This window comes from Bos taurus, chromosome 9 (genome assembly GCF_002263795.3).
Source record: "Bos taurus isolate L1 Dominette 01449 registration number 42190680 breed Hereford chromosome 9, ARS-UCD2.0, whole genome shotgun sequence".
NCBI classification, from domain to species: domain Eukaryota; kingdom Metazoa; phylum Chordata; class Mammalia; order Artiodactyla; family Bovidae; genus Bos; species Bos taurus.
Window position 1 is genome coordinate 8,051,730 of NC_037336.1, and position 13,142 is coordinate 8,064,871.

Sequence of the window (13,142 nt, forward strand, 5' to 3'; positions counted from 1 at the left end):
AGACATTATTTTAGTTTTAAATTTATAAAGGAGAGGAAAAAATTATATTATCTTGTGTAACAGAGTTGACATATAACTTGACAAAAATGTACCTTAGTGTGATGAAATAATGTTCCACTTTAATCCAGGAATCTAATGAGATACCTGAGTAGCTACAAGTTATAGGTAAGCATTGATTTCATAGAGAAATCACTTTATATTGTGATGAATGTGAATATTTAGCACAAGATTAAAATGAACATATGTAAATAAATTAGGCTGTTTGTTCATATCTCCCATTCTCTTTTTAAAAAGCTCTCAAATGCTTACAATTTTCTTCCCTATATACTCATTCTAGGAATGAGAACAGTCCAACAAACCAGAGAGTCATTTTGCTTTTAACTCTCATATTGCATTTACTTATGGGTAACACTGGAGAAGGCAATGGCAGCCCTCTCCAGTTCTCTTGCCTGGAAAATCCCATGGATGGAGGAGCCTGGTAGGCTGCAGTCCATGGGGTCGCTAAGAGTCAGACACGACTGAGTGACTTCACTTTCACTTTTCACTTTCATGCATTGGAGAAGGAAATGGCAACCCACTCCAGTGTTCCTGCCTGGAGAATCCCAGGGACGGGGAAGCCTGGTGGGCTGTGGTCTCTGGGGTCGCACAGAGTCGGACACTACTAAAGTGACTTAGCAGCAGCAGCATGGGTGACATTCCTCTGTCTGGTTTCCAGGAAGCCTTGTTCCAAATTCATCGTTGTGAATGGGAGGCAGGTGTGTGCATTGTTTCACCAACCTTGACTGGCAATCTCTAAACACCTTTACACAAATACAGGATTATTTTTGTGTTTGTTTTTAAAAGTTAACATTTACCATATATTGACTTTGGGATAAAGAAACTGTTTACCTAAAATAAATAGACTGCCAAATATTTCTCCAACAAAGATGAATTTATTCAGGATCAGCAGCATATTGCAATTCAGGGTGTGCCACCACGGTGAGACATATGCAAGTTCCCTCTTGACAAGAGAAAGAAACCCTTTTATAGAGGGAAAAGGAAGGTCGGAGGGCTGGAATGAACAAATCGTCCATGGCTTTGCATTGGCTGAGTCCTTGCCAGGAAAGAAAAGACTTTCTCTTTCCTGTGGGACTCTCATATCATCACAAAGAATGAGAGTTCCTCTTCTAGTCTACCCCTCTATTTAAGTCAGGTTTCAGTTTGTTAATTTTTTATAGCATCGTCAAACAGAACATTCTGTAGCTGCCCAGCATGGTTCCTTACATTTCATGGCATTTTTTGAACAAAAAGTAGTTCATATTGAAAAAAAAGTATTTCATATTTATCATAAGGCTTAATTTAGACCCCATTCCTAGCAAAAGTATAAGATTTGTTGTTTCAGTGGTTTTGAAGTATGTAGTTAATTTCTCAGTATTTACCACTTGATATGTTCCAAGCTATTTATTGTGGCTCCAAGTAGAATGATACAGTTTCTGATACTAAGGACCTGAAAGCTGAGTAGGGGTGAAACAGGCTTCAGTAAACAATGACTGTACAGCATGTGATTTGCTATAAATGCTCTCCAGACGTGGAGGGTCCCAGCATCCTTGAAGTGAGAGGTCAAGGAATGTTCCCAGAGGAGATGTCATCTGACCAACGCAGAGGGGAGAAGGAAGGACAGCATTAGCAAAGACATAGAGACGTGCATGCTCACAGTGGATGTGAAAATCTTCAGTTCCCTTTTTCGTGCCAGTTGTCAGTTGGGGCTAGTATTGCATTGGATTGTTAGCTTGATAATAAATGACCATGTCTTGTACCTGATATGGGTACAAGATCAGGTACTGTTCTCAGCAGCCCTTGAACACTGTCGACAGACTGCTTGACTAGATACTGAGTTCCTCCTGATTCAGATCTATTTTATTTTCATGCTAGGCCAAAGAGACTACGTTTATATTGTTGAGCCATGGATTCTATTCCAGAGCTCCACCCTATTTGTGGAAGGAATTTCTGGCAAAGATCAACCTAAAAAGTGACTGAAACGACAGCCAGATTGGTGACTTGACTTCCAAATCTGTTGAGGTTTAAAATTAAGACAAATACTCTCCGGTGAGCCTTAAGGATGACTGTGGGGCATGCTAGGTGTTAAGAAGGAAATAAGCTTCCTTTCCCTATAAATGTTGCCCTGGAATCATCCATGTTTTAATTTCAAAAAGAGAAGCATACATGTCTCAAAAGAAAGTATATCACCTCAACGATGTTTCTTAATTACAAATGGAAAAAGTGGAGAAATCTGGTAGATGCAACCTGAACCAAGTGATTGGAGTTAACTTCACCAGTAATAAGACCTATATACGTCATGTACTTTTCTGAAGCGGTGTACCAAGTTGGACAAAACATCACTTCTGTGACATTCCTGTCAAAAATGCACAGCCTCAACCTACTGTTTAGAAAATGCACACACATCTAAATTGAGGGACATTCTGAAAAGTCAGTGGGCAGTACTCTCCACAGTGGTCAGGATCACAAAGACAAAGGGTGAGAACGGACACAGACCAAAGACGAGGGAGACAGGATAACTAAATGCAGGGCTGAACCCTGGACGGGATGGCCCATCCCAGGAAGGACACTGGGGTACGAGTGCTGAGTGTTGAATAAGCTTTGCAGACCAGTATGTTCTGGTAGCATAGAAATAGTGCGTTCTAATGTTAATTTCATGATTCAGGTTAATTTCATGTGGTTGTGTCGGATGAACCTGTTAGGCAAAGCTGGGTGAAGGATAAACAGGAATTCTATGGGAAAAAAAGAAGTCTGTGTACTGTTTTGCAACTTTTTATGTCTAAAATTGTTTCAAAATAAAATGCTAAAGAGAGAGAACAAATAAACTATGATCCTTCCCATTTCTTGTTATTCTTAGTCCTGGCTTCAAGGGTTTCCTGGGTGGTTTGGTGGTAAAGAATCTACCTGCAAGTGCAGCAGACACAGGTTCGATCCCTGGGTCAGGAAGATTCCCTGGAGGAGGAAATGGCATGTGTGTGTATGCATGCGTGTGTGTGTGTGTGTGTGTGTGTGGGCATATATATATATATATATATATATATATATATATTGTTCAACTTTTTAACCTTATAAAATGTGCATTGCTTTCAAAAGTTGGGCATTTTCTTTTCAGGAAAATACTGACTAAACTCAAGCTTTTTTTGCTTGAACAAAGGATTATAAAACCTACAAGAGACCTAATATATTCTCTCATTAAACATTTTAAAGACTTATGGAAAAAAAAGTACAAAAAAGCAAAAAATCATAATAGGATTTATTAGTGGTGGTTTTTATTACTGATTTAAAGACCTCCTCCCACAATTAAAACAAAATTTTTGTCATTTCTTATTAGAGGAGACGTGTGGGTAGCTGTCTTTTATAACACACTGAAATAAATTTCTTAGGTCCCAATAATATTCAAGCAGAATGTTGCCTACACATTAATTCTTTTTCACAGTTGACCTAGATTGTTAAAATAAATTTAAATCTCCCGAACTGATTTATCTGTCTTGACTTTCTAGAATACAAAGATTATATGCAAAATATTCTACTGGCAAAGGAGATTATATTAGAAATAAATGTATATTCTGCCCATCATATTTTTAAGCTGTTGCTAAATATTGACCTTCAGTTCAGTTCAGTCACTCAGTCATGTCTGACTCTTTGCAACCCCATGAATTGCAGCATGCCAGGCCTCCCTGTCCATCACCAACTCCCGGAGTTCACTCAGACTCACATCCATCGAGTCAGTGATGCCATCCAGCCATCTCATCCTCCGTCGTCCCCTTCTCCTCCTGCCCCCAATCCCTCCCAGCATCAGAGTATTTTCCAGTGAGTCAACTCTTCGCATGAGGTGGCCAAAGTACTGGAGTTTCAGCCTTAGCATCATTCCTTCCAAAGAACACCCAAGACTGATCTCCTTCAGAATGGACTGGTTGGATCTCCTTGCAGTCCATGGGACTCTCAACAGTCTTCTCCAACACCACAGTTCAAAAGCATCAATTCTTCGGTGCTCAGCTTTCTTCACAGTCCAACTCTCACATCCATACCTGACTACTGGAAAAACCATAGCCTTGACTAGACGGACCTTTGTTGGCAAAGTAATGTCTCTGCTTTTGAATATGCTATCTAGGTTGGTCATAACTTTCCTTCCAAGGAGTAAGCGTCTTTTAATTTCATGGCTGCAGTCACCATCTGCAGTGATTTTGGAGCCCCCCAAAATAAAGTCTGACACTGTTTCCACTGTTTCCCCATCTATTTCCCATGAAGTGGTGGGACCGGATGCCGTGATCTTAGTTTTCTGAATGTTGAGCTTTAAGCCAATTTTTTCACTCTCCTTAAGGTATTATAGTGATTTTGGTGACAGAGTATCTTTCTCATCTTCCCCAAAGTCTTGTAAATGCCTGACAATAGTGGACACTTCATTTAAGTGGATGGATGGATGGGAGGCCTTAGGCCAAAGAATTGGCTTGATTGAGATGCGCTAATGGGTCTAAACAGAACTACTTGACATCCTCAAAGACTACTGCCTGGGTCATTTGCATTTGAATACCCAGAAGTAGTGAGAAAATTTGCTTCCTCTGTTTCAAGATCAAGGTTCCAATCACAAGGCTAAGTGATTTGAAGGGATTTTAACACCTTGTTGAGGGAAGAGCAGGGCTTGTTGGGGTTATGGTGGTGCAGCTCCCCTCCATCATGCAAGCCTGCTGCAGCGGTCCAGAGAGAGGCACAGAGATGAGTGAGCTTTGCCAACACTGTGTGCGATGCCTGGTGAGCCCAGGGCTGCGTGAATGTCCACCATGAAAGACCAGAGGACAGGAAAACCTTGGGATATGGAGTACTCTGAGCAAAGGAATTACAAGCACATATAAACGGAGACCCCTGTGGGTGCCCATTCTGTGTCAATAGAAAAATAACCTAGAAAGCCCTAGAAGGGTTCCACGGAATCCCAAGGTATAAAGAATCTGTGTGGACAGAATAACTAGGAAGAGTCCACCTGAAAGTCCTAAAAGTGACTGTGTTTAGATTTCGGGCCCGGGGGATCACAGGGGCTTTGATGTTTAGTGGTCTTCAGTGGGATGATGGAATCAGCTGTCAGTCAACAGAGAAACTGCAGATCATCAGGTTTAGAGTTGGGACAGCACAGGACAGCCAGCCTCACAAGGAAGCCGCAGCCTGTTTTGTCCTGGAACCAGGAAGGGCCTCATGAAAAGGCCAAAGCATCAAGGAGCAGTCCTTCCTGGAACAAGAGGGATATGTAAATCTTCATATCTCCTTGCAGCCACTCTGGATCCAGTCCAGCCAGCCCTCAGCTTCTCTGAGTCCCAAGTGGCTATAGATACTGTGTCCAAAAGGGTCTTTCCAAAGACTTGGCCCTCATCAACACAGACAAAGCCTCTGAGACTCTGCATGATTTCTGGAGGCAGCCTGCAAAGGCTTGTCAGCAAGGTGTCCAAGGCCAGTCTGCGACAGTGGCTGGTCTCCTCACCCCTACTGTCTTAGAGACATCTGTTCAGTGATTGCAGTTAAAACTTAGGGGAAAAAGTTTCTATGAAGCAATAGAGTGCACACAGAATAAAACTGGGAAAACCCAGCCTTGAACATCTCTTTTTTTTCCTGTCGCTTACTCCTGAATGTGACAGTCATAGATTACCTCCAGCCAGTAACATGGGCTGGTGAGGAGGGCTGTGTGATGCAGCAGGAAGGCAGTGGTTTGTTCACGGTGGCCTGGCAGAAAGACAAAGGAGTCAGGGTGTCACGCAGCATCCGTGAGCTGCATGAATGGATCTCAGCATTGGCCCCGCAGGGCCTTCGATTAGGCTGAAAGAGGCCTGGCAACGTGGGCAATTTGGCGTTAGCATGTTTCCTCCTTTGTGCTGCTGGGTTGATTCAAAAACCAATTTGTTCCTCGTCACAGCTCCCTTGGCCATGGGGTGGGAGAGAGTTCTCTGTCCTTGAGTCTTCCCTGAGGAGTATCTGAAAGTGAGATTTGAATCTGGGAGAATTAAGAGTAATTAATTTTAAAAATTCAAAGGCTAAGCCCTTTTCCCCATGTGCCCCTTTGCAGCTACATAGCTTAGTTAGTTAGTGATAGTCGCTCAGTCGTGTCTGACTCTTTGCGACCCCATGGACTGTAGCCCACCAGGCTCCTCTGTCCATGGGATTCTCCAGGCAAGAATACCGGAGTGGTGGCCATTCCCTTCTCCACAGGATCTTCCTGACCCAGGGATCGAACCCTCATTTCCTGCATACAGGCAGATTCTTTGCCAACTGAGCCACCAGGGAAGCCCTGGAGTACATAGGTATTTAGTTTCAAATAGGGATTCAAGGCCTCTGATAACTAGGAGATGGTCTGAGACACTTCTTTTTGCACTTAACTTCAATATCTTTTGGTGTGCTTATAAAAACCTTATCTCCTTCTAAAAAAAACTCTAGGTCTTTCAAATATTATATTGCAAAAGAAGCAGCCATTGTTAAATTAATATGAACTCTTCTGTCCAAAATGGTCCATAAGTATTTGTCCTTGAATGTTTGAACCCATTAACATCAAGACTGAGTCTTGTACAAATGGGGGTTGCTCTTATTTTAAATAACAGTCCATTCTCAGAATCCATTAGTAATATTTTTCCATCTCTAAAGCCCCATTTGTGCTAACATTCTGTTTATACCGCAGCCCTGGGTAGTTGGCTTCCCGGTGTAGATGGATGAACAAGACTCTATTTAATCTGTATTTTGGCTCTGAGTAGCAGTGAACAGTTCTTATAAGATATGGAAGAAAGTGAACTCAGAAGGATATGAATAAATAAGTTACCATAAGATGTCTGTACTCAGAACCTGAAAGAAATTATACTGAACTCCTGGGATATAGACATGGGATTCCAAAAGCAAGTTCTCCCTCTCCTTCGTCTTCTTCTGGGCTTGACTTTCCATAGAGAATCTGTTGCCTTCAGAGGAGGCTTTGTTTGGCAAGACTGGTAGCAAAAGTAGCCTAATTAAGTGAGGACAACTCTGGAAGGGGAGGAGGTAGCCCTCAGCAGGTACAGTTGGAGTCTACAGGAATTTGCAAGGTCACCCAAAACAGATTTTCTGTACATTTACTAGGTCCTTAAATATTTTCCCAAACCGATTCATGGAATACCATTACTCTTACTTGGAAGTGACAGTATTTCTATCAGCATTTGTCTCATGTGTCCAGAAACCACCTTACTAATGTAAAACTACTGTTCCAGACTGTGTTTATTATACTGTCTAGGGCTGTGTTTGAACCTGTGTCTGTCCCTCTGCATGACCACAGTTAAACCCTAGAACATGAAGATACATATAATGGCCTGAGTTAGAGAAGTTTTAATATAGGTAATTTGTTTCTTTGTTTTAGAATTGCAGTGTTGGAAATTGTACAAAGTGAATTTTATGTGCCATTCTGAGAATGAGCAGTCTTCATACCAGTCTTCCCAACTGCATCCTCAATAGGAACAATTCTGCTTTCCTGGAATCTCCTATGTATCCTAGATAGTTGGCTACAAAAATTGGTAGTTTGTCTTGTGGAGCATTATGTTGAAGTTCTCTTTGGAGAACTTGGAATCTTCTTCTCCAGATGATATTTCTTCAGTGGCAGATACCATGTGACAACTATTCTTCATAAAATCAGTCAACTAAATATGGCAGACATTTCTATACTTTAAGTTTTTATTTATTTATTTAATTTTTAATATCCTTGACTGTGGTTTAAAGGAAAAAAGGAAAGCTAAAGGGTACAATGAACACACCTGGAGTCTGCAACTTGGCTAAAAGATTATGTAACTCATGGGTAAAATGTGCACAGTGTCCTTGGTTTTATGCCTGAATCAGGAAGCAAAATTTAAAGCAGTGGTTGAACTGCTTCGATATCTATGTGCATTATTAACGTTCACATCTTTAGAGATAACTAGAGCTATGCTTTCTTGTCACTAAGAAATAAATGTTAAAATTCCCTGAGATTCTGCAGCCTTTATCTAATAAGAATATTAATATAACAAATATTGTGTTATACGTGTAACATGCATTATAGTTATGGGTCTGCAGTAGTCAGAAATGAGACAGGAAGACAGGAGATGCAACCCGAATTTTATATTAGTGATGTTGTATTAATTATGACAGAGAAGGCTTTCCTATTATAGGCTTCATTTTTCAGATGCTTGAAACTTTCCCACAGGAATTTTTCTCATGACGTTTTTTTGCATAGTAATGAAAACAGGAGATTGGTTTTTAATGTTTTTGAAAGATTTTATCTAGGAGTAAAAGTGTTTTTTTAGAACATTTTTAAGTTACTTTGTATTCTGAAACCTCAAACCAAATAGATTTTTAGTGACCTTCAAACTTATCTCCAATGAAGAATTTTATTGCCTTTCATGTGTGAGGCAAAGTTTGATTTACAAATAATTAAATTACAAGCATCACCCAATGCTTCCTCTTCAAGTTGCCGGGTTTCCAAATAGCAGTTGCCCAGTACACTTTGCAAATGAAGGGAACTGCATTTAGTTGGTCAGTAACTGAAAATTAGCCACTTCTCAAATGTGTGTGGTAGATACAGTTTTTGTACCTATTAAAAAAGAAGCTAAGCTGAAGACTAGTTGTTGGATTCTGACATGGCCCCTTTGAATATAAGTGAGCTCTGCTGACAAAGAAGAGAGCAGTATCAAGCTAAAACAGTGGCCTGTATGATCTACTTTTGTTTAAAAATCTCACAAAGATAGAATCACTGCACCCTCTGAGCTCAACAGATTGAGTTCCACTCAGGGGACAAATGGTTGAGATCCAAAACACGAAAGGTCTCAACTGCTCATTAAAATGTTAATTATGCAATGGAGGGTTCAGGGCTTGTCCTTCAACCATGAATTTTCACATCTCAACCTATTAATGTTAAAGAAACCATAGTACCAGCAGAATCACAGCATAAGAGAAAGATAGTACACACTTATTAAACTATGTGCATTTAAGTATGTATACATTTAAGTATATTTCTTTAAATGCCAATCTTTGGAGAAATGAATTCATGCACTTCTTCCCCTTTATCACCAGTTCACTCACCACACCATTACAGACTCTAACTGGGTTACAGAGTTTTGAAATTTTCTTAACTGGGGGTGCGAGTGGACAGGCTACATGTTTGTCTTCACTTTATACAATGTGTACCTTTCAGTCTCTGCAATCTCTATAACCTATACTCTGCAGAGCACAAAAAAGGCATTAAAGCATTTTATATAAATTTACAAATGAGTGAGGTTAAAGAAGAATTTCATATTCTCTAAATTACAAAAGTCAGTATTTTATGGTGTTTAAATCAGCACTGAAAAAGCCTTAATCTCACCTACCCATGAATTCATAAAATACCATTCTTTCACATTTTATGTCAGAATTTAAAAATCAACTTACATATTAAGCATCATTAAGCACTGAACTTTAAAAAGCCACATTACATGATTCATACAAAGCCACTCCTGCCTCTTTACTGTCCTTTTCGCTTGTGCTATGACCGAGAAATTAAGCACGGGCTTCCATCGCTTCTCTCTGGTCACGTTGACACACAGTCAGGAGTGGTCAGCTTGGCAAATGCCTGGCCAGGTGGGTGATCCAGGATGTTTTGGGAACAACGCTTTCCCTGCGAACTGTGGTCAGAAGTAGAAGTCTTCTATCCTAGCACCCTTTTGTTTTGTGAGGGGTGGGTAATCTATGGCCTTGCACAAAAGAGATCTATCTTCAAATTCCCATAAAGCCAGAATTTTGTAGATATTACTACATTTTTGTAATTTTACACATTCTTCTTCTTGACCATACTTATGAGGGCATTTGTTTTAAATATTCATAATTTCCAGAGAGACTAGTTTCAGTAGGAGGTTTCCATTAATAATTTCTTGGCAGTGTTTAGGAGATAGAAAGATCACATCCTTTGCATTTCATTTAAGGATTTGACATGGCTTCTTTCCCTGGTTGTACATACATATTTTGTCTTGATGTTTCATTAGCCACCCGAGACTTAAAAACAATATGTAATTTAGCTATTGGCTGTGTGATTCTGTAATCACAAAGAGATTTGCTAATTCAGGGTTCTGTTTTCTTAAGGTCTTTACAGTATCAAAAAATTCATGAAAAATCAGATCATATCATCTCTTTTCTTCTTCATAGAGGACGTTAATGACTTTACTTCTTTTAACTTTTGGTCTTCCAAACCAGGACTCTGAAGCCTGGAAATGTTATGACGCCATGACAAGAACAATAATCCTTAATCAATAATCTTGTTCATCTCACGTGACTCCTCTGATATGGTTTTCTTGTTGGTAAAATGATACATGTCCTCATTGTGATGATACAACATTTATATAAAGCGTTTAGCTTTCAGAAAAGTATTTTTGTTCCCATTAATAATGCTTGGGCAATATAACCACTAAATAAATGGCTCAGTGGTAAAGAATCTACCTGCAGTACAGGAGATGCAGGAGACATGGGTTCAATCCCTGGGTCAAGAAGATCCCCTGGAGGAGGGCACAGCAACCCACTCTAGTATTCTTGCTGGGAAGACCCCGAGGACAAAGGAGTCTAGCAAGCTATGGTCCCTGGGGTCACAAAGAGCTGGACACAACTGAAGAGACCGAGGACAAGAATGTCTGTTATCTTCTTTGTTTTCAGCAGCAATCCCCAAAAGGTAGATAGAACATACAATTGTTTAACTTTATCAGTGAGGATCAGTTCAGTTCAGTCGCTCAGTCGTGTCCTACTCTTTGCGACCCCGTGAATCGCAGCACGCCAGGCCTCCCTGTCCATCACCAACTCCCAGAGTACTGAGTCCCAATTTAGGCTAAGAATTTCCTCCAGATAATAAGACTATGGTGGTGCTGAAATCAGAAACCATGATTCCTGTTGCCACATCTGTGACTTTAAAAAACAAAAACAATGCAACTATGAAGGACAAGGACATTGATTTTCCCATTAAGTCTATAAATGATACAGAAGGGAGGAAAACTGGCAAGCTCTTTTGAAACTGGTCATAAGTAAATTCTAAGTGTAATCTTAATTAGAAGGGGAAAAGAACGGATGAAAAGAATATTTACTGAAGCCATTATTACAAAGTTTGGTTTGGTATAAGAACTCATCTCTGTCATCAAGTAGGCATAAAACGTTTGCAGCTTGGTTTTCATTGAGTGAGATTTTTCACTTTAAACACTGCAATGCTGAGATATTGATTTGTTTGTAAAGAATTCAATAGTTGCAAATGAGTGGAATTGGGGGCTGATGCAAAATTAGTGTGTTGGTTGAATAAATGTATGACCAGAAACCAATGGCAACCCACTGTAGTATTCTTGCCTGGAAAATCCCACGGACAGAGGAACCGGGTAGACCACAGTCCATGGGGTCACAAAAAAATCGGACACTACTGAGCAACTTCACTTTCACTTTTCAGGAACCACTTGGTTGAGGTTAACCAATTATTTTCTTAGTTTATATTTTAATCAAATTCAGTTTTTTCAGAGACTAGGTAATTTCATGGACACATGTTTGTACATATTAATAATTTGTTCTGCCACTCCAGTAATTTCTATTTCCCCTCTACTAATATCCAGGTTCCCTAATTGCACGTAATACCATGGGGAAGTAAGCAGAGAAACAGTCCGCCAATATGCAGGGCTCCCTTTCTCAGAGTTCTGAGAATATTGTACCACCCAGATAGTCACTTTGACTATATATATATATATATATATATATATATATATATATATATGTTCAGTGAATTCTCATTTTTTTTTCATTTTTTGTGTAGGCAGTCAATGATGAATCATAATTTTTGATGTATGATTAACCGAATAATTAAAATTTCGGTTTCTTAGAAATGATAATTCTAGTGTTAAAAAAAAGATTTCTAGCTTTGTCCCAGAATTAATGCATCAGAATTTTGAGTGAATTAAGCTCCCACTCATAAGTGGTGCTTCAGTTTCATGTCTCAACTGTAAATTTTTGAGAACTGCTCTTCCAATTTGGATTAACATTGTAGGCATGTGCTCCAGTTTTTAACTTGGAAACCAGCTGACCTGTGACCCAGTGCCAAAAAGCATGACTAGACCAGGTTACAGCCAAACCATGTCATAATTATAATCTCAAATAGAATATGATAAAAAATTTATGTAATATAAATAGCTGCCTTAGATGCTTACTCAGTGATTCTGCTGTGGAATTTTTTTTTTTTTAAACCGGGATTTCCACATATAGAAGACTATTGTACCTTTCACAGTGTTTTATGAACTGTTTTTGGTTGATAATTTGTTAACAGTATGGTGATTTGACTTCAAGGTGCTAGGAACTCTAAGAACTCTCTACACTTATCATCTCATCCCAAAATATGTAGCATAAATTTCCAGGATAAACAGCAGACCTTCACTTGCAAGCGTAGGACTGCATGCTCTCTTATAAGTTGTCTCTTTTTTACTGCATGTTCTGCAAAATAGTAATAACTGGATGTTCTGGCTAAAGCTTCAAGATGACCATTGTAAGTCAGTGGTTAAATATCAATTTGCAAACTCTGCTTTATCACTATAAATCTGGATAGATTATTTATCTAACTTTAGCAAAAGTTTACATAATATTACACCTCCTTGGTAAATAGTGAAAAGTAATAAAACTAAATATTGGTTTATGAGCCCAGTCATTATTAATTCAATTCATTGTGCCATAATGCTACTTTAGTTTAAGAGAAAATATTTATATACTACAAAATGACTTGAGAATAAAAGACTTAGATAATCCATTTAATATTGAAACTCTTATATTCCTGAGTCACACATTAATATGTGTACATATTGAAAGCTATATATATTTTTTTTTTCTTAAAGTTGTCCTTTTAGCTTTCTGGTAAGGGGACTATTTTGGTTCAAATTATAAAAGTACTTACAGATAAATATTCATTTTTTACAAGTAAAGACTATGAAAGAATTAATCTTATGGTAATAATATATTAGCTTCCTCTTATTTCAGATAATTTTTTGAATTACAAAAGAATTTTTTTATTATAGAGGTAATATAGTAATGGGAGAAATACAAAGGTACAAAAAATATAAAGAAGCAATAAATAATACTTATAATTCAATATCCTGAAGCAACTA

The 13,142-nt window shown here is 38.9% G+C and overlaps 1 protein-coding gene across 2 annotated transcripts in view; it reads left to right on the top strand.

Moving 5' to 3' along the window:
• ADGRB3 (adhesion G protein-coupled receptor B3) overlaps positions 1–13,142 on the top strand; it is an 886,492-nt gene that overhangs the window by 690,999 nt on the left and 182,351 nt on the right. The gene's annotated exons all lie outside the window — the stretch shown is intronic.